The sequence below is a fragment of the Pleurodeles waltl genome, chromosome 11 (genome assembly GCF_031143425.1).
Source record: "Pleurodeles waltl isolate 20211129_DDA chromosome 11, aPleWal1.hap1.20221129, whole genome shotgun sequence".
Taxonomy (NCBI): domain Eukaryota; kingdom Metazoa; phylum Chordata; class Amphibia; order Caudata; family Salamandridae; genus Pleurodeles; species Pleurodeles waltl.
In genome coordinates this window covers 487,359,188-487,384,960 of record NC_090450.1, presented here as the reverse complement: position 1 = coordinate 487,384,960, position 25,773 = coordinate 487,359,188, and positions in this window count along the sequence as shown.

Here is a 25,773-nt window from a genome sequence, read left to right as displayed (position 1 = left end):
AGAACACCATAACTCCGAGGAGTGTGGTTCCTGCTGTCTTCGGCCGAAGGCATTGCGAGAGCGTCACATGAAAATTCTGGCAGTGCTACTGTCGGAGACAAAGCTGTGGCATGAATCCTCGGCCAGAGACCAATCAAGGAGACGTTTGCATGAGCCTTCTTTGTCAACATCAAAGGAGGCTTTGAAGCAGAAATGATCAAAATGTTAGTCTGTGATGTCATCTCCCAACCTTTGGCTGCAGAGCACGAGTCCACACTGCACCTCCCTAAATTTCCTGGAGCCGTGGTGACTCTAGACCAAATGCTGGGATATTATAATTCCCTGCATGAATTCTTTAGGTTTTAGCCTCCCTCTGGTTTGCTTTCCAGCCCCAAGGAAGTGAGAGGTGCCCTGAGTGAATCCTCACCAGTGAGTTTGCCGGTGGCTGTTGGGCCCTCTGAATCCTTTATCAGATTTGAACTGGTGCTGGTGCACAGCCACATGGGGTTACTACCTTCAGCATTGGGTCAGCCAATGATGTCAGCTGTGCCTATCAGCACCAAACCCATTACCGTTTATGACACCGATATGACGCCGCAACAACGCAGGATGGCGTTGAATGTGGCAGTGGAGCAGTCTACTTTAGACAATTCTCCATCTGTGCCCCTGCAACCCATTGCTGTTTTTCCCACAGAAACACACACTTTTTAAGAACAAAGCAAATTTGGAGCAAAAGTCTTTGGATAGTGGTATCCAGCCTAGTTTGAATGAAAATTATGTGAATGAACTGGGTGAGGCTAGTGGACTTGAATCCTATCCCGTTTTGATTTACTTTCTCCACCATGTATTGCAACAGAGAAGAGTTCCTCTTATGCTGAGTTGTTAAGGAGAGCAGCTGTAGTATTAGATTGGCAGCTTTCCTCAGTGGAATTATCCACAGACCCTTTAGTGGGTATTCTTCACCAAGCTGAGGTGGGAGTGGAACCTTTACTCCCATATAATGAGTCTCTATATGAACGTTTGTTAGTATCTTGAGCAAAACAAGTGGCCGGAGCTCCAGTTGACCGTGCTATAGACCATAGGCATTGACCTGCCCCTGGTGACCCAGTTTGTCTTTTGCGACATCCCACCACAAAGGGACTAGTGGTACAGGCTGCTGCAGCTTTGCCAGACCCTAGTGTCCTTCCCTTGGTTCTACCAAATAAAGATTACTGACGGCAGGAACACTGTGGTAGAAATATAGGGCCTCATTATGATCCTGGCGGGCGGCGGAGGCCGCCCGCCAGGATGCCGCCGTCCAAAATACCGCGCCGCAGTCAAAAGACCGCGGCGGGTATTACAAGTTTTCCCCTGGGCTGGCGGGCGGTTGCTGAAAAACCGCCCGCCAGCCCAGGGGAAAACGACCTTCCCACGAGGATGCCGGCTCGTAATCGAGCCGGCGGAGTGGGAAGGTGCGACGGGTGCAGTGGCACCCGTCGCGTATTTCAGTGTCTGCAAGGCAGACACTGAAATACTTTGCGGGGCCCTCTTACGGGGGCCCCTGCTGTGCCCATGCCGTTGGCATGGGCACGGCAGGGGCTCCCAGGGGCCCCGTGACCCCCCCTACCGCCATCCTGTTCATGGCGGCTTTCCCGCCATGAACAGGATGGCGGTAGGGGGGGTCAGAATCCTCATGGCTGCGGAGCGCGCTCCGCAGCCATGGAGGATTCAAACGAGCAGCGGAAAGTCAGCGGGAGACCGCTGACTTTCCGCTTCTGACCGCGGCTGAACCGCCGCGGTCAGAATGCTCGTTGGAGCACCGCCAGCCTGTTGGCGGTGCTCCCGTGGTCGGTGGCCCTGGCGGCCACCGGCCGCCAGGGTCAGAATGACCCTCATATTCTCTTCCGTAAGCTCAGCATTGAGGTTATTAAACACTGCTTGTGTTTTAGGCAGATTTTCTCATGCTTTATGGGAGTCAATGGGGCGTCTGCGGGCTTCTCTTCCAGAGGAAGCTAGGAGTGAACTCATGCAGGTGGTACAAGATGTCCCAGAAGCGTTTCCATTCACCATTAAATATGGTATAGACCATGGGTCCTCGCAAACATTTCTCCGGGGTCCACAAAATACTGTCTGTGGCATGCCCGAGGGCCACACTGATGCCAGCAGGCCTAGAGTCGGGGGGCGAAGCAGATACATGGTATGAATAACAAACTGTGAGAGAAAAAGATATACTCATCTGGTAGCTGAATTGCAAAATGTGATACCAGAAAACTAGGCATCAGTCCCTGCTTCCTCATTTGACAAAACGGTGTGATCCTAGGCAATTGGTTGATTTAATTTGCTTCCTTTTACTTCAATACCACATGAGAGCCCCTTGGAATTCACAGGCTTAGGATGTGTGCTATACAAAAAATTATCTTGTGTTTTATTTATTAAACTATGATGTTGTTCCATTTCTATAACAACCTAGGATACACACAAGATGCTCCTGGCAAATTACTTGCCTCTGGGTTCACTGATGGCATTGTTTTCAGAATGGGGACGGCCTGGATGTTTCCAAGCTCATGTTTGAAAGTATTACCTCTAATAAATGCCTCTCAATGCAGTGATATAATCTGATTCTAGTAAGGTAAAACGCTCATGTATTTTAATAAAATGCACTTTTTTGAAGTTTGCAGACAGTTTATCACATTTTTACTTTTAGTGCAAGATACTTTTAAAACTAAACGTGTTCCTACAAATAAGTTGTCTAGGCCACATAATGTGTAAATAAAGTATGCCCGTTTCTGAATGTGCTGCTGTTCACCAGGGACCACAATTAGAGGCCAGAGAGGCCGCATGCGGCCCCCGGGCCGTACTTTGAGTATCCATGGTATAGACACTACTTTTTCAGCAGATAGAACTATGGTTCAATCAGCTGCGCTGTGCAAACATGCATGGCTGAGTGTAGGAGGCTGGCCTGGCTTATAGTGGGTACCTTGTGGTACTTACACCCTGCGTCAGGTCCAGTTAACCCTTATTAGTAGAATAGAGGTATTTCTAGCAGCATAGGCTGATAGAAGGTAGCTATGGCAAAGCAGCTTAGGCTGAACTAGGAGACATGCAAAGCTCCTACATTACCAATTATATCATATAGCACAATATCATAAGAAAACACAATAGACAGAGTTACTAAAAATAAAGGTACTTTAATATTATGACAATATGCCAAAAGTATCTCAGTGAGTACACTCAGTTAGAAGGTAAGTAATATACACAAGTCATATGTACACAAACCCAAAACAGGTAAGTAATAGTAAGAAAAGTAATGCAAACAGTGTAGAATTACAATAGGATGCAATAGGTGAACATAGGTCTAGGGGCAACACAAACCATATACTCCAAAAGTGGAATGTGAATCACAAATGGACCCCAGACCTATGGGAGCTTGGACTGTAAGAAAACAGTCAGGGTGTCCAAGATACCCCACCCCAAGACCCTGAAAAGTAGGAGTAAAGTACCCCTACTACCCCAATAGGACACAATAGTTGTGATAGGGGGATTCGGCAAGAACCACAAACACCAGCAAAGCACTGAAGACGGATTCCTGGACCTGAGGACCTGCAAGTCAAGGGGACCAAGTCCAAGAGTCACAATAGTGTCCAGGGGGGGCAGGATCCCAGGAAACCCCAGATGAAGGTGCAAGAAGGCTGCCTCTGGGTGGAAGAAGCCAAGGATTCTGCAACAACGAAAAGGGCTAGGAACTTCTCCTTTGGAGGGAAGATGTACCGCAGCGTGTTGTATGTTGCAGAAGTGTTTCCACGCAGAAATACCGTAAACAAGCCTTGCTAGCTGCAAGGGCCGCAGTAGAGGTTTTTGGGTGCTGCTGGGGACCAGGAAGGCAATGATGTCGCCCCTTGGAGGAGGAGACAGAGGGGGCGCTCAGCAACTCAGAGAGTGCCCACAGAAGCAGGCAGCACCCGCAGAAGTACCAGAGCAGGCACTTAGAAGATTTGTGAACCGGAGTCCACTCAGAGTCACAAAGGAGGGTCCCATGGTGTCAGAGTCCAACTCAGAGGGCTGAGCACTGCAGGACGGAGTGCTGGGGACCCAGGCTAGACTGTGCATAAAGGAATCCTTGGAGAAGTGCACAGAAGCCGGAGCAGCTGCAAATCACGCAGTACACAGGTTTGCAGTCTAGCATGGGGAGGCAAGGACTTACCTCCACCAAACTTGGACTGAAGGATCACTGGACTGTGGGGGTCACTTGGATATAGCTCCTGTGTTCCAGGGACCAAGCTCGTCGAGATAAGAGGGGACCCAGAGGACTGATGATGCAGAAGTTTGGTGCCTGTGTTAGCAGGGGGAAGACTCCGTCAACCCACGAGAGATTTCTTCGGTATTTCCAGTGCAGGGTGAACGCAGACAGCCCTCAGAGCATGCACCACCAGGAAGCAATCGAGAAAGCCGGCAGGATTAGGTGCTACAATGTTGCTGGTAGTCATCTTGCTACTTTGTTGCGGTTTTGCAGGCGTCCTGGAGCAGTCAGCGGTCGATCCTTGGCAGAAGTCAAAGAGGGAAGTGCAGAGGAACTCTGATGAGCTCTTGTATTCGTTATCTGAAGAATACCCCAGAGGAGAGACCCTAAATAGCCAGAAAAGGAGGTTTGGCTACCAAGAAAGGAGGATTGGCTACCAAGAAAGGTAAGAGCCTATCAGAGGGGGTCTCTGACGTCACCTGCTGGCACTGGCCACTCAGAGCAGTCCAGTGTGCCCCCAATACCTCTGTTTCCAGGATGGCAGAGGTCTGGGACACACTGGAGGAGCTCTGGGCACCTCCCCTGGGAGGTACTGGTCAGGGGACTGGTCAGTCCCCTTTCCTTTGTCCAGTTTCGCGCCAGAGCAGGGCTGGGGGATCCCTGAACCAGTGTAGACTGGTTATGCAGAGATGGGCACCATCTGTGCCCATCAAAGCATTTCCAGAGGCTGGGGAGGCTACTCCTCCCCAGCCCTTCACACCTATTTCCAAAGGGAGAGGGTGTAACACCCTCTCTCAGAGGAAATCTTTTGTTCTGCCTTCCTGGGCCGGGGCTGCCCAGACCCCAGGAGGGCAGAATCCTTTCTGAGGGGTTGGCAGCAGCAGCAGCTGCAGTGGAAACCCCGGAAAGGCAGTTTGGCAGTACCCGGGTTCTGTGCTAGTGACCCGGGGGATCATGGAATTGTCCCCCCAATACCACAATGGTATTGGGGTGACAATTTGATGATCTTAGACATGTTACATGGCCATGTTCGGAGTTACCATTGTGACGCTATACATAGGTAGTGACCTATGTATAGTGCATGCGTGTAATGGTGTCCCCGCACTCACAAAGCCCGGGGAATTTGCCCTGAACAATGTGGGGGCACCTTGGCTAGTGCCAGGGTGCCCACACACTAAGTAAATTGGCACCCAACCTTCACTACGTGAGGGTTAGACATATAGGTGACTTATAAGTTACTTATGTGCAGTGAAAAATGGCTGTGAAATAACGTGGACGTTATTTCACTCAGACTGCAGTGGCAGGCCTGTGTAAGAGTTGCCTGAGCTCCCTGTGGGTGGCAAAAGAAATGCTGCAGCCCATAGGGATCTCCTGGAACCCCAATACCCTGGGTACCTAAGTACCATATACAAGGGAATTATATGGGTGTACCAGTGTGCCAATGATAATTGGTAAATTTAGTCACTAGCCTGCAGTGACAAATTTAGACTGCAGAGAGAGCATAAACACTGAGGTTCTGGTTAGCAGAGCCTCAGTGATACAGTTAGGCACCACACAGGGAACACAAACAGGGCACATACTATGAGCACTGGGGTCCTGCCTATCAGGATCCCAGTGACACAAGGGCTAAAACAAACATACATACAGTGAAATTGGGGGTAACATGCCAGGCAAGATGGTACTTTCCTACACAACCCCCCCAAACGAAGGACAATAAGACTAGCTGTGTCCAGATGAGTCTTCATTGTCTAAGTGGAAATATCTGGAGAGTCCATCTGCATTGGAGTGGGTACTCCCAGGTCTATGTTCCACTGTATAGTCCATTCCCTGTAGAGATATGGACCACCTCAACAATTTAGGGTTTTCACCTTTCATTTGCTTTAGCCAAAGTAGAGGTTTGTGGTCTGTCTGAACAATAAAGTGAGAACACATTGCCCAGACCACAGCAAAGGCCTCCCTCTCTATGGCAGACCAATGCTTTTCTCTAGGGGTCAACCTTCTGCTGATAAAAGCAACTGGTTGATCCTGGCCCTCAGAATTCAGCTGTGATAGTACTGGCCCTAACCCTAATTCAGATGCATCAGTTTGAACAATGAATTTCTTGGAGTAACATGGGCTTTTTAGGACAGGTGCAGAGCACATGGCCTGTTTGAGCTCCTCAAAAGCTTTCTGACAGCTAGCTGTCCATAACACCTTCTTAGGCATTTTTCTTGCTAGTGAGATCATTAAGAGGGGCTGCTATGGAGCCATAATTCTTGAGAATCTCCTATAGTACCCTGTGAGGCCTAAAAAGGCTATCACCTGGGTCTGAGTTGTAAGGGGAACCCAATCCATGATAGTTTGGATTTTCCCCTGTAATGGTGCAATCTGTTCTCCACCAACCAGGTGGCCCAGATAAACCACTTCCCCGTGCCCTATCTGGCAATTTGAGGCCTTGATAGTGAGGCCTGCCTTTTGCAGGGCCTCCAAAACTTTCCATAGGTGGACCAGGTGATCATCCCAGGTTGAGCTAAAGACAGCAATATCATACAGATATGCTGCACTGAAAGCCTCCAACCCTTGCAGGACTGTATTCACCAACCTCTGAAAAGTGGCAGGTGCATTTTTCAAACCAAAGGGCATTACTGTGAATTGGTAGTGCCCTCCTATGGTAGAAAATGCAGTCTTGGGTTTAGCATCTTCTGCCAATCTAATCTGCCAATGACCTGCAGTTACCTAAAAAGTGCAAAGATACTTTGCCGAAGCCAGTGTATCAATGAGCTCATCTGCCTTGGTATAGGGTGAGCATCAGTTTTGGTTACCTGATTGAGCCCTCTGTAACCTACACAAAACCTCATTTCTCTCTTTCCATCTTTGGTGTGAGGTTTTGGTACAAGCATAACTGGGCTAGCCCAGGGGCTTTCACAAGGTTCAATCACCCCTAAATCCAACATTTTCTGCACCTCTTGTTTAATGCAGTCCCTGACATGGTCAGGCTGCCTATAAATTTTACTTTTGACAGGTAGGCTGTCTCCAGTGTCAATTGTATGTTCACACCAGGATGTTGTACCTGGTACAAGTGAAAAGAGGTCTGAAAATTGGCTTAGGAGATTGATGCAGCTGTCTTTCTGTTCTGCAGTCAGACAATCTGCTAAAACTACTCCCTCCACTACGGCATCTGCTTCAGTGGTGGAGAAGAGATCAGGGAGAGGGTCACTCTCTTCTTCCTGTCCCTCATCTGTTGCCATGAGCAGGGTGAGATTAGCCCTGTCATAGTAGGTTTTTAGGCGGTTGACATGAATCACCCTAAGGGGACTCCTGGCAGTGCCCAGGTCTACCAAATAGGTAACCTCGCCCTTCTTCTCAACAATTAGATGGGGCCCACTCCATTTGTCCTGGAGTGCTCTTGGGGCCACAGGCTCCAATACCCACACCTTCTGTCCTGGTTGGTACTGGATCAGGACAGCCTTCTGGTCATGCCATTACTTTTGTATCTCCTGGCTGGCCTGAAGGTTTTTACTGGCCTTTTCATATACTCAGCCATTCTGGATCTTAGGCCAAGTACATAGTCTACTGTGTCCTGTTTAGGAGCTTTTAAAGGTTGTTCCCAACCCTTCTTCACAAGAGTAAGTGGACCTCCTACAGGGTGCCCAAAGAGGAGTTCAAAGGGGCTGAATCCCACTCCTTTCTGGGGTACCTCCCTGTAAGCAAAAAGGAGGCAAGGTAGCAGGACTTCCCATCTCCTCCTGAGTTTTTCAGGGAGTCCCATTATTATACCTTTGAGAGTTTTATTAAACCTCTCAACCAGGCCATTTGTTTGTGGATGGTAAGGGGTGGTGAACTTGTAGGTAACACCACAATCATTTCACATTGTTTTTAGGTATGCAGACATGAAGTTGCTACCTCTGTCTGACACCACCTCTTTAGTAAAACCCACCCTGGAAAAGATTCCTAGGAGGGCCTTTGCCACTGCAGGAGCTGTTGTGGTCCTTAAGGGTATGGCTTTAGGATATCTTGTGGCATGGTCCACTACCACCAAGATAAATGTATTGCCTGAAGCAGTAGGAGCATCAAGGGGGCCAAATATGTCAACCCCTACCCTTTCAAAGGGCACCTCAACCACTGTAAGTGGAATTAGAGGGGCCTTTGGAGTGCCACCAGTCTTGCCACTGGCTTGGCAGGTCACACAGGACTTACAAAAGTCTTTTGTGTCCTCTGACATATGAGGCCAGTGAAACAAGGGGACAAGTCTTTCCCAAGTTTTCATCTGGGCCAAATGCCCATCCAAAGGAATGTCACGTGCTAGGGTGAGAAGAAACTCTCTTTACTGCAGGGGAATGACCAATCTCCTGGCAGCTCCAGGTTTTGGGTCCCTTGACTCTGTGTACAAGAGGTTGTCTTCCCAGTACACCCTATGACTATCACTGACATCCCCATTCTGCTGCTTGACAGCTTGCTGTCTGAAACCGTCTAATGTGGGTCAGGATTGCTGTGCCACACTCAGCTCTTCCCTGGCAGGCCCCCCTCCACCCAAAAGCTCAGCAATGTCTGCTGCCAGCTCCTCTGGTGTAGGTTCTGCACAGGGAGGAAATTCCTCTTCCTCAGAAGGGGAATCATCTGTAGAGGGAGGGATAGTGGGTAGGGATTTACCCTTCTTACCCCTAGCTTTAGGGAGCACTTGGTCCATTGTTCCAGGATCCAAGTCACCCTGTCCTTTTTGCGTTTTGGCCTGAGCCCTTGTCAAAGCAAAAATCTGCCCAGGAATGCCCAGCATTGCTGCATGGGCCTCCAACTCCACTTCTGCCCAAGCTGATGTCTCCAAAGCATTTCCTAGTAGACAGTCTACAGGTAAATCTGTGGCTACCACAACTTTCTTTGGACCAGTACCCCCCCATCCCCAGTTGAGATTCACAACAGCCATGGGGTGGCTAAGAGTGTTGTTATGAGCGTCTGTCACTTGGTACTGCTGACCAAGTAGGTGTTGATCAGGGTGGACCAGTTTTTCTATCACCATAATTACACTGGCTCCTGTGTCCCTGTATGCCTGAACCTCAACACCATTGATTAGGGGAAGTTGCTTGTACTTATCCATATTAAGGGTACAAGCAACCAAGGTGGCAAAATCAATGCCACCATCAGAGACTAAAACAGCCTCTGTGGTCTCCCTAACAAGACTAACCCCAACTACATTGCCAATAGTTAGCCCAGCTACACCCTTGGATTGGCTATTAGTAGTAGATTTCCCAGCACCACTGCTATTACTAGGGGCACTAGAATTTGCAGCAGGGGTTGTGGTGGTGGGAGGTTTGGTGTTTTTCTTTGGACAAGTGGAATCACTTGTCCAATGGCCTTTGACTTTACACAAATAACACCAAGGCTTTTTTGGTTGATTATTAGGATAGGATTTGGACCCACCTCCCCCAGAGGATTTTTGTGGGCCTGATGAAGACTCAGAAATTTTACTTTTGTCCCCACCCTTCTCAGAAGACTTACCATCCTTCTTTTTGTCATCCTTGTCACCCCCTGTATGAACCTTTCTGTTCACCCTTGTTCTGACCATTTGTCTGCCTTCTTTCCCAATTCTTGGAGAGAGGTCAGATCAGAGTCCACTAGGTATTGGTGCAACAAGTCAGACACACAATTGTTAAGAATATGCTCTCTCAGAAGAAGATTGTACAGGCTTTCATAGTCAGAAACTTTACTGCCATGCAACCACCCTTCCAAGGCCTTCACTGAACAGTCCACAAAATCTGTCCAGTCTTGAGAAGACTCTTTTCTGGTGTCTCTGAACATAATCCTGTATTGTTCAGTGGTTAAGCCAAATCCATCCAAGAGTGCATCTTTCAAAACTTTGTAGTTATTGGCTTCACTTTCTCTGACAGTAAGGAGCCTATCCCTACCCTTTCCAGTGAAAGATAGCCACAAAATAGCAGCCCACTGCCTTTGAGGGACCAACTGTAACATACAGGCCCTGTCAAGTGCAGCAAACCACTTATTAATGTCATCCCCCTCCTTGTAAGGGGGGACTATCTTGTGCAGATTCCTGGAATCTTGCTCTCTAACAGGATTGCTATCAGAAATACTGCTGCTGCCACCATGGGGAACTAACCCCAACCTCTGTCTTTCCCTCTCTATGTCTAGGGATTCCCTATCTACGGCCAGCTGTTGCTGTTTAAGCTTCAGTCTGGTCTCTTCAACCATCAACTTTTTGAGTTCTCTTTCTAACAAGTTATCCTCAGGGTGGGTGGGTTGGGAATGTTTAGACACAGAAGAAATGTGGGAAGTTTCAGAGGGAGACCTGTCCCTAACTGTCTGGACCCTAGTAACCTGGCCTCTAGGAGTGAAAGATGCCCTACTGTTGTGGGAGCCTCTATCACTACCAGTATCACTAGGTGCCCTGCTAGGGGACAGGACCAGGTAAGAACCCTCCCCAGCTTTCTCATGGAACTCCCCTGAGTCAGACTGGGAAGCTTCCCCATTTTCTAACCTCTCCTGAGATGGGTCAGACTGGTTCTTGTCATCTACAATGAACATGTTGAAGAGATACTCTTTTGTAGGAGTCTTATCTATACTCAAACCTCTATCCAGGCAGAGACCCCTCAAACTTTTATAGTTTAAACTCTCATATGTTGCATTAACAGTTTTGGGAGTGGGCTCTACAACAGACATGATAGTATAGGTTTAAGGATAGTGAGAAAGAAAAAAGGTTTAGAACTTTAGAAAGCACAGAAAAAACATTTTCAAACATTGGGAAAACTTTTAGAAGTTTTCAAAAACTTTTCAGAACTTTGTTAAAAGTTTTAGAATAGAAAAGTAAACTTTTTGGTTATGTGTACTTATACTGAACTATTTGGTATATGATTCTCTTATGAAAAGTACCAAATGACAAAGTGGTAAAGCAGTTGCAAGTACTTATCCCACCACTGCACCACCAATGTAGGAGGCTGGCCTGGCTTATAGTGGGTACCTTGTGGTACGTACACCCTGTGCCAGGTCCAGTTATCCCTTATTAGTAGAATAGAGGTGTTTCTAGCAGCTTAGACTAGGAGACATGCAAAGCTCCTACTATACCACTTATATCATATAGCACAATATCATAAGAAAACACAATACACAGAGTTACTAAAAATAAAGGTACTTTATTTTTATGACAATATGCCAAAAGTATCTTAGTGAGTACCTTCAGTTAGAAGGTAAGTAATATACACAAGTCATATGTACACAAACCCAAAACAGGTAAGTAATAGTAAGAAAAGTAATGCAAACAGTGTAGAATTACAATGGGATGCAATAGGTGAACATAGGTCTAGGGGCAACCTAAACCATATACTCCAAAAGTGGAATGCGAATCACGAATGGACCACAGACCTATGGGAGCTTGTAGACGGTCGCTGGGACTGTAGGAAAACAGTCAGGGTGTCCAAGATACCCCACCCCAAGACCCTGAAAAGTAGGAGTAAAGTACCCCTACTACCCCAATAGGACACAATAGTTGTGATAGGGGGATTCTGCAAGAACCACAAACACCAGCAAAGTACTGAAGACGGATTCCTGGACCTGAGGGCCTGCAAGTCAAGGGGACCAAGTCCAAGAGTCGCGATAGTGTCCAGGGGGGGCAGGAGCCCAGGAAACCCCAGATGAAGGTGCAAGAAGGCTGCCTCTGGGTGGAAGAAGCCAAGGATTCTGCAACAACGAAAAGGGCTAGGAACTTCTCCTTTGAAGGGAAGATGTCCCACGGCATGCTGGATGTTGCAGAAGTGTTTCCACGCAGAACTACCGCAAACAAGCCTTGCTAGCTGCAAGGGTCTTGGTAGAGGTTTTTGGGTCCTGCTGGGGACCAGCAAGGACCAGGATGTTGCCCCTTGGAGGAGGAGACAGAGGGGGCACTCAGCAACTCAGAGAGCCCCCACAGAAGCAGGCAGCACCCGCAGAAGTACCGGAGCAGGCACTTAGAAGATATTTGAACCTGAGTCCACTCAGAGTCACAAAGGAGGGTCCCACGACGTCAGAGTCCAACTCAGAGGGCTGAGCACTGCAGGACGGAGTGCTGGGGACCCAGGCTAGGCTGTGCACAAAGGAATCCTTGGTGAAGTGCACAGAAGCCGGAGCAGCTGCAAATCACGCAGTACACAGGTTTGCAGTCTAGCGTGGGGAGGCAAGGACTTATCTCCACCAAACGTGGACTAAAGGATCACTGGACTGTGGGGGTCACTTGGATATAGCTCCTATGTTCCAAGGACCACGCTCGTTGAGATGAGAGGGTACCCAGAGGACTGGTGATGCAGAAGTTTGGTGCCTGCGTTAGCAGGGGGAAGGCTCCGTCAACCCACAGGAGATTTCTTCAGGATTTCCAGTGCAGGGTGAAGGCAGACAGCCCTCAGAGCATGCACCACCAGGAAGCAGTCGAGAAAGCCGGCAGGATTAGGCGCTACAATGTTGCTGGTAGTCGTCTTGCTACTTTGTTGCGGTTTTGCAGGCGTCCTGGAGCAGTCAGCGGTCGATCCTTGGCAGAAGTCAAAGAGGGAAGTGCAGAGGAACTCTGGTGAGCTCTTGTATTCGTTATCTGAAGAATACCCCAGAGGAGATACCCTAAATAGCCAGATAGGAGGTTTGGCTACCAAGAAAGGAGGATTGGCTACCAAGAAAGGTAAGAGCCTATCATAAGGGGTCTCTGACGTCACCTGCTGGCACTGGCCACTCAGAGCAGTCCAGTGTGCCCCCAACACCTCTGTTTCCAAGATGGCAGAGGTCTGGGACACACTAGAGGAGCTCTGGGCACCTCCCCTGGGAGGTACTGGTCAGTGGAGTGGTCACTCCCCTTTCCTTTGTCCAGATTCGCGCCAGAACAGGGCTGGGGATCCCTGAACCGGTGTAGACTGGCTTATGCAGAGATGGGCACCATCTGTACCCATCAAAGCATTTCCAGAGGCTGGGGGAGGCTACTCCTCCCCAGCCCTTCACACCTATTTCCAAAGGGAGAGGGTGTAACACTCTCTCTCAGAGGAAATCCTTTGTTCTGCCTTCCTGGGCCAGGGCTGCCCAGACCACAGGAGGGCAGAATCCTGTCTGAGGGGTTGGCAGCAGCAGCAGCTGCAGTAGAAACCCAGGAAAAGTAGTTTGGCAGTACCCGGGTTCTGTGCTAGACACCCCGGGGATCATGGAATTGTCCCCCCAATACCACAATGGTATTGGTGGGACAATTCCATGATCTTAGACATGATACATGGCCATGTTCGGAGTTACCATTGTGACGCTATACATAGGTAGTGACCTTTGTATAGTGCACGCCTGTAATGGTGTCCCCGCACTCACAAAGTCCGGGGAATTTGCCCTGAACGATGTGGGGGCACCTTGGCTAGTGCCAGGGTGCCCACACACTAAGTAACTTGGCACCCAACCTTCACTAAGTGAGGGTTAGACATATAGGTGACTTATACGTTACTTATGTGCAGTGAAAAATGGCTGTGAAATAACGTGGATGTTATTTCACTCAGGCTGCAGTGGCAGGCCTGTGTAAGAATTGCCTGAGTTCCCTATGGGTGGCAAAAGAAATGCTGCAGCCCATAGGGATCTCCTGGAACCCCAATACCCTGGGTATCTAAGTACCACATACAAGGGAATTATACGGGTGTACCAGTGTGCCAATGAGAATTGGTAAATTTAGTCACTAGCATGCAGTGACAAATTTAGAAAGCAGAGAGAGCATAAACACTGAGGTTCTGGTTAGCAGAGCCTTAGTGATACAGTTAGGCACCACACAGGGAACACATACAGGGCACATATTATGAGCACTGAGGTCCTGCCTAGCAGGATCCCAGTGACACAAGGGCTAAAACAAACATACCTACAGTGAAATTGGGGGTAGCATGCCAGGCAAGATGGTACTTTCCTACACTGAGTGAATCTGGGTTTTCAGAGGCCATGCAGACTAGCCTAAAAGATATGCTATTTGATGGTGTACAGTCATTAGGTGTTCATGCGGATTCAGCTTTACAGCGATTTAGAGCTGGTCGGTGTGACAAAGCCACCTAGGGATGTCTTTGAATGTTCTGGTTGGATTCTGTCTTTCTAACGTGGAAAGAACTATTTATACATAATTAAGTTGGAATATGTATTTCGCCTGGTGACAACCAGTGTGGTGTTTCTGCTTATTGCAGGAGTATAGGATGTTCACCTGGTTTGTAGTGGGTACTTACACCTTATACCAGGTCCTGTTATCCCTTATTAGTGAAATGTAGTCAGTGTCTAGAAGCCAGGCTGCCTAGGGATAGCTGTAGCTAAGCAGCCAAGGCTTATCTAGGAGACATGCAAAGCTCATGCAATACCACTATAGTCACACAGTACTTACACACATGAAAGAAAATCCTCAGTGTTACAAAAATAAAGGTACTTTATTTTGGTGACACAAATGCCAAAAATACCTTAGAGACTATACTCCCTTAGAAGGTAAGTAATTTACACAGTATATACACTAGAATGCAGTAATATCTGTAAAAACAGTAGATAACAGTGCATATAGTGAAAATCACAATAGATAGCAATGGGCCCAGAGGGAACACAAACCATATACTAAAATAGTGCAATGCAAAAGTTTGTTTCCCACCCAGGCGACTGAAGTATGTGCAGGGGTGCTAGGAGTGTAAGAAAACACAAAAGGTAAGTAATAGAACTGTGAGAAAGTAGCCTCTTTCTAGCATGGTTACCCCCATTTTCGGCCTGTTTGTCAGTGTGTTTTTACTATGTCACTGGAATCCTTCTAGTCAGGACCCCAGTGCTCATAGGTTGTGGCCTACTTGTCAATACTGTTCCACTGTTTTTGTCAGTAAGCTTGACTGTGTCACTGGAGTCCTTCTAACCTTAACTCCAGTGCTTATGCTCTCTATGGGGGTTATTCTAACTTTGGAGGAGGTGTTAATCCGTCCCAAAACTGACGGAAAAGTGACGGATTTACCACCAGCCGTATTATGAGTCCATTATATCCTATGGAACTCGTAATACAGCTGGTGGTATATCCGTCACTTTACCGTCACTTTTGGGACAGATTAACACTCCTCCAAAGTTAGAATAACCCCCTATGATTCCAAATTTGTACTTACATACTGGTAACCAGTATTCCACTCCAAATTGGTATACTGGACCCCCCTTAAAAGTCTCTAGTATATGGTACCTAGGTACCCAGGGCATTGGGGTTCCAGGAGATCCTTATTGGCTGCAACATTTCTTTTGCTACCTGTAGGTGGCATGCCTGGTTTGTAGTGGGTACCTTGGGTACTTACACCTTATACCAGGTCCAGTTATTCCTTATTAGTGAAATGTAGTAGTGTTCTAGCAGCTTAGGCTGATAGAGGTAGCTATAGCAGAGCAGCTTAGGCTGAACTAGGAGACATGCAAAGCTCATGCAATACCACTTATAGTTACACAGTACTTATACACACGTGAAAGCAATACTCAGTGTTACCAAAAATAAAGGTATTTATTTGGGTGACACAGTACCAAAAATATCTTAGAGACAATACTCCTTCTGGAGGTAAGTATTATACACAATATATACACTAGACACCACAATTAGACAAGTAAATAGTCATAGAACAATGCAAACAGTAGGAAATCCTATAGAATGCAATGGGGAAATAGGTCTAGGGGCAACACAAACCATATACTAAGAAAGTGGAATGCTAATCACAAATTCCTCCCTAGACAAGTGTAGTGTGTGCAGAATTCCTGGGAGAGTAAGAATACAGTAAAGGTAAGTAAATTACCCCAACCCAGAGCCCAGAAAAGCAGAAGTAAAGTACTGCAAGTTTCCTTAGGACACACTACACCTCGTTTTTGGGATTTTGCAGCAGCCAACCAAGTCTGCAAAGAACAACTGCTGGATTATTGGACCTGAAGACCTGCAAAGGAAGGGGACCAACTCCAGAAGTCAAAAGAAGTTCCCGGGAGGACAGGAGCCCTTGCCAACCCAGAAGAGGGTGCAAAAGAAGAGTCCACAGTTAGTCGAAGACTGCAGGAATGCACCCTAAGAAGATGCCAGCAGGTTCCTGCATGATGCAAAAGATGTCCCACGGCATGAAGATTGTTGCAGATGAGATTTCGTGTTGGAAGTCACCAACAAGCCTTGGCTACAACAAAAGTGCGTTTTGTGTCAAAATGGCACTGGGTGGACCCAGGAGGGACATGGGGGCCTCAACTCTGTGTGAGGAGGAAGAGGGGACTCTCAGCACTTTAAAGATCCCTCAGAATCCCAGCCAGCACCCCCAGGAGTCGCAGGATCCAGGTTCAAAGGAGGTGCAAAATGCAGTTGATGCAGCACAAGAAAAGAAGGTCCCACGCCGTCGGAGAACAACTCAGTGAGTTGAGCATCGCAGGATGGAGTGCTGGGGACCTGGGCCAGGCTGTGCACAAAGGAATTTTGCAAAAAGTGCACAGAGGCCTCAGGAGACGAAGAAGGCGCAGTACACAGGGGTACCATCGCTCTCGGGGAAGGCAAGGTCTTACCTCCTCCAAATTGCGTCAGCAGGACCTCAGGACAGTCTATGTCGATGATGTCCACCCTCTGTGTCCCTAGGAGCTGTGAGAGGAGTCCCAGGGTACCAGTCGCCGTCTTGAAAGTTGCCTGCTTGGAGCAGGGGAGTGACTCCGTTACTCCTGGAGAGATTTCTTTGGTCCTTCTGGTGCAGGATGATGACAGGGAGTCCCCAGAGTGTGCACACCATAGAAACTGTTGCAGTTGCTGACTTGGAGCTGAGGTTGCTGAAGAACAGTGTCTCTTGTAGACACTTAGTTGCAGTTACAGCGTTTCTTGGAGCAGGCTGCGGTTGATCCGAGGAGTCTGAAGGTGTTGCAGAGGATTCCTGAAGGAAACTTGCAAGCAGAATCTGAAGAGAGCCCACAGGAGAGACCCTAAATAGCCCTGAGAGGTGGATTGGCTACCTTATCAGGTATGGACCTATCAGGAGGGGTCTCTGATGTCACCTGCTGGCACTGGCAACAGTTTCCAGGTCGTGCATGCTCTGAGGACTGGCTGTCTTCCTCCTGCACCAGATCAATTGAAGGAATCTCCAGTGGAGTGATGGAGTCACTTTCCTGCTTCAGCAGGCACCTCTCCGCAGCGATGACCGGTACTCTGGTTTCCCTGTCCTGACGGCGGGCATGGATCCTGTAACACAGGTTTAACTGTCCAAATTTGGTAGAGGTAAGAGCTTGCCTCCCCGTACCAGACAGTACCCCTGTACACCACGTATTTTGTTGCTTCTAGAGCTTTTGTGCGCTTCTCTATGGAATCCTTCATGCACAGTGTAGCCCGGGTCCCCAGCACTCTATCCTGCGACGCTCAGCTCTCTGAGTTGTTCTCCAGCGGCGTAGGATCCCTTCGAGTAGTGCTGCGACGACCGCAATTTGCAACTCCTTTGTCCCCATCTTCTGGGACTCCTGTGGGTGCTGCCTGGTTTTCTGAGGGCTCTCTGAAGTACTGGGTGCCCCGTCTATCTCCTCAGTCCAAGTTGAGACCTCCAGGACGCTCCTGGGCCCAGGCAGCGCCTTTTCCCACCACACACGTCTTTTGCGTGAGCCAAGGCTTGTTGGCAGAATCCAACGATGAAAATCAGCCTGCATCCATCTACATGACATGGGACATCTCTTGCACCAAGCAGAAACCTGCATCTGTCTTCTTTAGTGCATTTCTGACTTTTTATTCTAACCGGAGAATCCACTTTTGCACCTTCATCCGGGTTACCAGGGGTACTGTTACTCCTGGACTCTTCAGCTGTTCTTCGACTTAGTCTCCTCTCTCCGCAGGTCTTCAGGTCCAGGAGTCCACTGCTGGTGTCTTGCAGTCTTGCTTGGTTTTTGCATAATTCTTTAACATGACTTCTAGTGTGTTCTGCAGAAACTTACTGTTTTCCTGGGCTCTGGGGTGGGGTACTTTGCTTACCTTTGGTGTTTTCTTACACTCCCAGCACCCCTCTACACACTACTCTTGACTAGGGGGGAAACCGACATTCGCATTCCACTATTTTAGTATATGGTTTGTGTTCCCCCTAGGCCCATTGTAACCTATGGTGATTTACACTATTTGCACTATTTTATGACTGTTTGCTTACCTGATTTTGGTTACTAGTGTATATTTTGTGTATAATACTTACCTCCTAGGGGAGTATAGCCTCTAAAATATATTTGGCATTATTTCATTAAAATAAAGTACCTTTTACTTTTGGTAACACTGAGTATTGTCTTTCATGTGTGTAAGTACTGTGTGACTACAGTGGTATTGCAAGAGCTTTGCATGTCTCCTAGTTCAGCCTTGGCTGCTCTGCCTACAGCTACCTGTAGACATTCTGGATTCTAAACACTGATACGTTTCACTAATAAGGGATAACTGGACCAGATATAAGGTGTAAGTACCTAAGGTACCCACTGCAAACCAGGCCAGCCTCCTACACCATTACTCTGTGATTCTGGCATGGAAGTTTGTGGGTAAAAGAACTGACGTATTTGCACCGGGCTGGTCCTTCTATAGGCGACCGTGACATCACAGACTGCTCCAACGATGCCAATGACACCACGTGATCCGAACGATGCCACCTGACTGTGCACCCAGGGTACTGCTCAGCAAAAAAAATCAGATTCCAAGCTGATGCCAGGAAATTCTAAGGTAAAGAATCTGCAGCCAGATAGAGTCTCTACCAGATAATCCATAACCGAAGGTAAGTAACTTGTTTGTCAGGTTTAACCCCTTTGGTCCCTTTTATTTGTGGTCGTGAGTGAGCCATTGGTACATCTCATCAGATGCAATGCTTGGATATGGGGTGGTCCTGGGAGTGAGGGCCGTAGGAGCATATAGCCTTATAGGCCAATTACCTCCTACTGTTCCTGTAGGACCTGATGTCATCTGGTCACAGATGTCTGGAGATCCTCTGTCTTTATGAGGAAGCCTCTGGGCTTTGAGCAGATGCATCCAAATCTTTGCTAGTGTTGAGTGCAGTAGGTGGGAACTCCTGGTGCCCTGAAATCCGGTACATCGTCTTTCCTTTAAGCATCTTGGCATTCATACCTCCATTCTCCCTGAGCTGACATGGAGTTAACATACGGTCCCTAATCACAGGGCTAACCGTGGAATTGCAACGGTTCTGCAGGATACCCTTGAACCCCTTGGGACAAGTAACATTGTTTAAGATGTTGGGACGCCTGCGTTTCCTATATATCCTCGAACATTTTCCTCATCCAGTTCCCTGGTGATAGTTCTGATTGCTGACATCTAAGATTACCACCCTTATATGGCCTGAAGGTGGCCCCAGATGGCTTTTGGTAATGCCAGACACACTATCTACGATGGGGACAGGGATGCACAACCTTTATGGTTACTACCTAGCAGCCCAAGACATGACCATCAATGACTGATTTAACAGGGGATGGGATGTCCCTACCTATTGGACAGAATTACATCTTCTAGGCCTTAACGGTGTCATGGGCTTGCTTTACGGAAGCCCACTCCCCCAATCTCACCCTGACTGAACCCAAATGACCCTATCTGCTCGAAAGCAGCACTCTGCTTTGTTAAATGGGATTGTAAATTTACTGGACTGACCCCGCTGTGGCAGGGGACATGGTTCAGCCAAACCGCTGGTCCGCATGGCTTTACAAATTGGGACAAGATAGGGATTACCCATCTGGGGCATGTCTGGTGGGGGAGTCTCTGATGTCATTGCAGGAGCTACTGGAGCAATATTGGCTTTCTCGCACCCAGTTCTTTTGTAACCTGTAGCTGCAACACACTCTACTGGCACACTTGTTCCAGAATTTAACCCTCTTGAAGCCAATATCCTGATGGGACAGTTGGGTAAAGGTGCTATCTTCCTAATGCACCACTCCTTCATTATTACCGCTCGAGAACAATTTACCGACTTATGAAGGAGGTGGGAGGTGTGAGTGGGGGAACTTGATGACTGACTTGAGGCCTGCCTGGCCCCACTGAACTAGCCATCCCTGCTTGCTTACACATGATCCAAATTAACTTATTACACCTTGCATGCCTCCCCCCCATGCCTGCCTTGAGCAGACAAGGCCTCTTAAACTTGTTGTGCGTGATGCTCCCTGCCAGAAGTTGATTTATTTCACATGCAATGGGCCTGCCCTGCTCCAACCCCATTTTGAGTGGGGGTTGAGCAGGAACTGTTTCTGGAGTACCCAATTGCCCTTACCCCCAGGTTGCACTGCTGGGGCTCCTGGAAGAGGTTGGGGGTGTAGGATGGAGCCATCCTTCATGATAATCACCACGTTGGTGTCCAAGTGAGATATTGCACATCACTGGAGGTCTCCAACCCACCCTCACTGAGGGAGCGGAGGAGGGGTGTGGACTGGTGTGCTCACCAAAAACGACCTATTTATGAGGCACGAGGAGGCCCTCAGAAGCATGATCAGATCTGGGATAGATGGTAGGAGCACCATGGCTGGAAGTATGATCCTGATGTATCAGATGTGATGTTATGTGTGCCTTTGCAGAACAGAGGAACAGTTTACACCATGTGTAATCTAGATATATCATAGCTGAGATCATGTCTGCTCTAAAGACAGGTGGAATTGTTCACTATTTGTTTGTATGTTTTACATTCGGAAAATAATAAAAATTATGTATTAAAAAGTGTTTTGGAACCCCCTTTTTAGTCAGCCCCTGCTTGTCAGATCACCCTGAAACATTCCAGGAAGCAGCTGAGGTGAATGAACTTATGTGAAGATTTGTGAAATGGCACAAAAGTTATTAGCAAAACTATAAACTGTTTTCCTGTGGAAACTCTGGGCCTGATTTAGAACTCGGGTTACTCCGTCACAACTAATCTGAATCCCATTACTTCCTATAGGATTTAGAGTTCGGCAGATGGAATGTCTGTCACCCTTTGTGACGGAGTAAACGTCTACCGAGTTCACAATCAGACGCTCGGAGTCACGTATAACTACACAGTGGTGACGGCCACTGAGAATATTGTTTTTAGATTGCTTCCTTCCAGAGAAACACCTCAGTGGAAGCTGCCCACGCTAGCGTCTATAGCTACTCTGTTATTTCTTTTCAAGCCTGATTATGCTATTTGTATGGTTTATATATGTCGCTTATATAAAAATATACAGATGCTAACACATTTTTACTACTATTCTAGGCACTATTAAATGAATGGAATTGAAATGAGAAATGCTGCTGAGTTCGAAATTCACCCTGAAAACAACAATAGTGCTTGGCCTGTTGAAATGTTCATGCTTATGATTATTACGACAGCATGTATCCACAGGGAAAAGGAAATGCAGATAAAAGGGCACATTTTACCAAAAATAAAATCTTTTTTCTCCGAAATATATTTCGAGTATAGTTGATTTAAAGTCGTGATATACTATTTGTTTCCAAGACACAACATTTGATCTAAATATGTTTGGGAGATATATGCTTGATATTTAATATTTATAATAAATAATCGTTATCAGTTTTAATTGAGAGTTCTTAATTAGTCTGTTGCTTTCAGGAAACAATGAAACACAGCGATTTTATGCACAATTTACAAGGATTAAGGGGCATATTTATACTCCGTTTGCGCCGAATTTGCGTCGATTTTTTCGACGCAAATTCGACGCAAAACTAACTCCATATTTATACTTTGGCGTTAGACGCGTCTAGCGCCAAAGTTCATGGAGTCAGCGTCATTTTTTGGCGTGAACACCTTCCTTGCGTTAATGAAATGCAAGGTAGGCGTTCCCGTCTTAAAAAATGACTCCCAGGCATGTGTGTGGTATTTATACTCCCGGGCAAAAATGACGCCCGGGAGTGGGCGGGGCAAAAAACCCCGCATTTGCACCTCTTTTTAACGCCTGGGTCAGGGCAGGCGTTAAGGGACCTGTGGGCTCAGAATGAGCCCAGAGGTGCCCTCCCCTGCCCCCAGGGACACCCCCTGCCACCCTTGCCCACCCCAGGAGGACACCCAAGGATGGAGGGACCCATCCCAGGGAAGAAAAGGTAAGTTGTGGTAAGTATTTTTTAAAAAAAAATTTGTGGCATAGGGGGGCCTGATTTGTGCCCCCCTACATGCCACTATGCCCAATGACCATGCCCAGGGGACAGAAGTCACCTGGGCATGGCCATTGGGCAAGGGGGCATGACTCCTGTCTTTGCTAAGACAGGAGTCATGTTAATGGCGTCTGGGCGCCCAAAAAAAAATTGCGCAAATCGGGTTAAGACGATTTTTTTGCCTCAGCCTGACTTGCCCCATTTTGGGACGCCCAAACGCCATTTTTCCCTACGCCGGCGCTGCCTGGTGTACGTCGTTTTTTTTCACGCACACCTGGCAGCGCCGGCCGGCTAACGCCATTCAATAAATACGGCGCCCGCATGGTGCTTCAGAATGGCGTTAGCCGGCGCTAATTTTTTTGGCGCAAAACTGTGTTAGCGCAGTTTTGCGTCAAAAAGTATAAATATGGCCCTATGTGTTTTTTTTTATTTTCTAAATACGAAACAAAAAAGAGAATAACCCCAAAGCCTAACCGAAAGATAAATAATAGCAATAATTCAAAGTTTCTCCTTTACACGAAAATGCATCAATTTCCAAAACTTGTGAAGTTTCTCTAACCTCTAACTTTGAGCACTTAACAACTGAGCCATAAGGCAACCAAAATATCTCCGATTTTGCCACCTACCCTAATGGGATACAAGTATCTGGATCAACCGGAAGTGTGGGGCAACACCTACTGCATTGATCATACCATTCCTTCCAAAATATATGACGTTGCTCGTGGTTTTGTATAACATATATATTAAATAATATTATAATCTGGCTGGATAGCTTAGGGAAGAAACATTTTTATTCCACCAGCATGGCACTGCGGTCGGTGAACATCTCATGCCTGTTGGGCCGTTATTCCCATAGTTTGTGGGATACGGTTCTGCAAGTGCTGCAACAGGTCCCGGAGGAAGCCTGGGCCATCTTCTCCCAAGCAGTAAAACAGGGGAGAGACGCAGCAAAGTTCACCATTAGGGGTGGTCTGGACATGACTGACTCACTGTACAGAGTGGTTTCCTTGACAGTGGCCTTGTGGTACCATGCCTGGCTGAGAAAACTTGGCTTTTCGGGGATGTCCAGGCTAACTTCATCGACATGCCCTTCAATGGGACTCACTTTTTGGGAGAGCAGGCAGACTCAGGACTCTACCACTTCAAGAACTCGCAGGCTACAGCCAAGTCCTTGGACCTCTCAGTGACACTTTGCTCCACATCTGCCTTTCACCCCTTTAATGGCTATGGAAGGGGTGTGCGACCGTGCCGGCCCTATGCCAGCCACCATCCTGCACAGGTTCCACAAGCTGTACGAGGACGTGGATGCAGTACGTTCCGACCCTGTGTGTCTAGTAGCAAGAAGCCGTCTGCCACCAACTCCCCTGCAGCTGCAGCCTCTAAGCCCTACTAGTTTGGTTCTACAAGACCATAGGTGCCCAGTTGGATGGAGAATCCAACATAATTTCCTCCACTGGCAATCCATTACTTTGGACAAATGGGTCTTGCAGGTCATTCTGAGGGGCTACTCCCTCCCTTTCCAATCTTTTCTCCTATACCGCAACACACGAATGGCTGGTGGAGGATTATCTGCCTTTGCTCCGAGAAGAAGTTTCTTCTCTCTTGGCCAAGGGTGCTATAGAAAAGGGTTCTGATATCAGAAGTAGGCAGTGGTTGTTATTCCTGCTACTTTTTGATTCCAAAAAAGAGCAAGGGTCTTCAATGTATTCTAGACCTCCGAACTGTCAATCTCTTCCTTAAAAAGAAGAAGTTCAAGATGCTCACTTTGACTCAGGTCTTGTCTGCCCTAGACCAAGGAGACTGGATTGCTTTTGTTCTGGTTAAGAGATGACCCAGCAAGGCAAGTTGGGCTGGGCTGTTCCTATTTGAGCAAGATCAAGGCTGATTTGAATAATTCTGTGTCTAATCTAAGGTGACATAGTGAGCAAAAGCAATGATGTAGGATGCTGCCCCATTAATTACCAGTGGTTGAGATGAGTCCAATCATTCCAGCACTATCTTGTTTTTGTATGATTCAAAATTCTGTGCATCTGCTTTATATCTTTAAAAGAACAAATCAGTATTTGGTCAATAGTTGGTCCAGGTAATTCTCTTAGTTAATTCAATCTGAAGGGTGGGGTTACTCCATAATGGTAGACAGTCACGCTCTCTAAACTCCCTTGTTCCTTTTCATCCATCCACTGTGCATACCCTTGGCATAATATCCTAGGGATGTTGTGCTGGCACTGACCAATTTTGTGCTGCAACTGCAAGCTTTTATAATGGAAATGGTAAATAAATCATCACATTGCTTTGCATTACTTTGTGCTGCTTTGCATCGTTTTGCCCTACACACAAAACCTTAGTAAATAACTTTGTAAAAGCCTTAAACAAAGCAGGTCACTTAGATCCCATTGTGCAGTCCATTAGGAAGGCAGAGATTCTACCATCACCTGTCTCATGGCAGACAGCCCACACTAACTAAAGGTAACTGTCACATCAGTAGTTAATATTTTCTGAAAATGATTCCCCTCACAGCTTTACATATGGAGGGCAGAGGAGAGACAAGGCCAGCTCATATTTACGGCCTCATTTAAGATGCCCTACCAGCACACTGCGCCACCAGAGCGTAAATTATTTTGACGCTCAGGTGGCTCAGTGTGCCAGCCCATATTTACAAGGCCACACAAAGCTACCTTGCTTTGCTTTTCATGGCCTTGTAAATGTGGACCCCTTTCCTGTATAACACTGTGTGAAAGGGGCGTTCTATGGGTGTTGCTTGGGGTGTTATCATGCAACACCATTGGAACCTAAAGGAATCTGACACATTCCAGGATTTATAAGTCTGGGAATGCGTTGGATTCCTACGCCACCTTGGGGGTGGCGTAAGAATTTCGCAACAGGGAGAAAGATCTTTATTTCTCCTTGTTTTTAAATCGAGCTTAGACAGCGCTTGTGCTGTTGCTTAGCAGCCTGTTGTAGATGGTTTGTGAAGTTCAGCTCCACCCAGTCGTTGTGATTTGTGTATGCCAGCGTCCTTTAAAAATCCTTGCTTACTACTGGGTAATTTTACTCTATGTCCCGCCTTTTTCTATTTTGTCTCCTCCCAGGAGATCCGAATAACTACTATATAAATACACGCTCACTATTTTAAGATGTGTTCAGGGACTACTTTGATCTTTCCTCTGGAGCACTGGAGAGGAGTGCTCATCTTTCCGAGCTCTGCTGTAAACAGGGCTGTAAATCTTATCTGGTCACATTTGCTGTACATTTAAAAACTGAGATCGTGTTGCTTGTAATTTCCTCCCTCCTCCCAGTGCTTAGATGTTTTTAAGCCTCACTCAGTCTGCATCTTGAGACCCAGCTGTGGGTACCAGAACCGGCTTCATGTTGAAGATCGTAACAGTGCATATTTCCAAGACAGCAGGTAGTGCTAGAAAGTTGTCCCAGATGCAAGTTCACAGTGCTGGCACTACTGTTTAATAACAATGTGCGCCTCCTTCAGCAAATGGTGACCTTTCATCAAGCCGTGAATCCCAGTGGCATAGACCACACATGAATCATGACTGCTCAG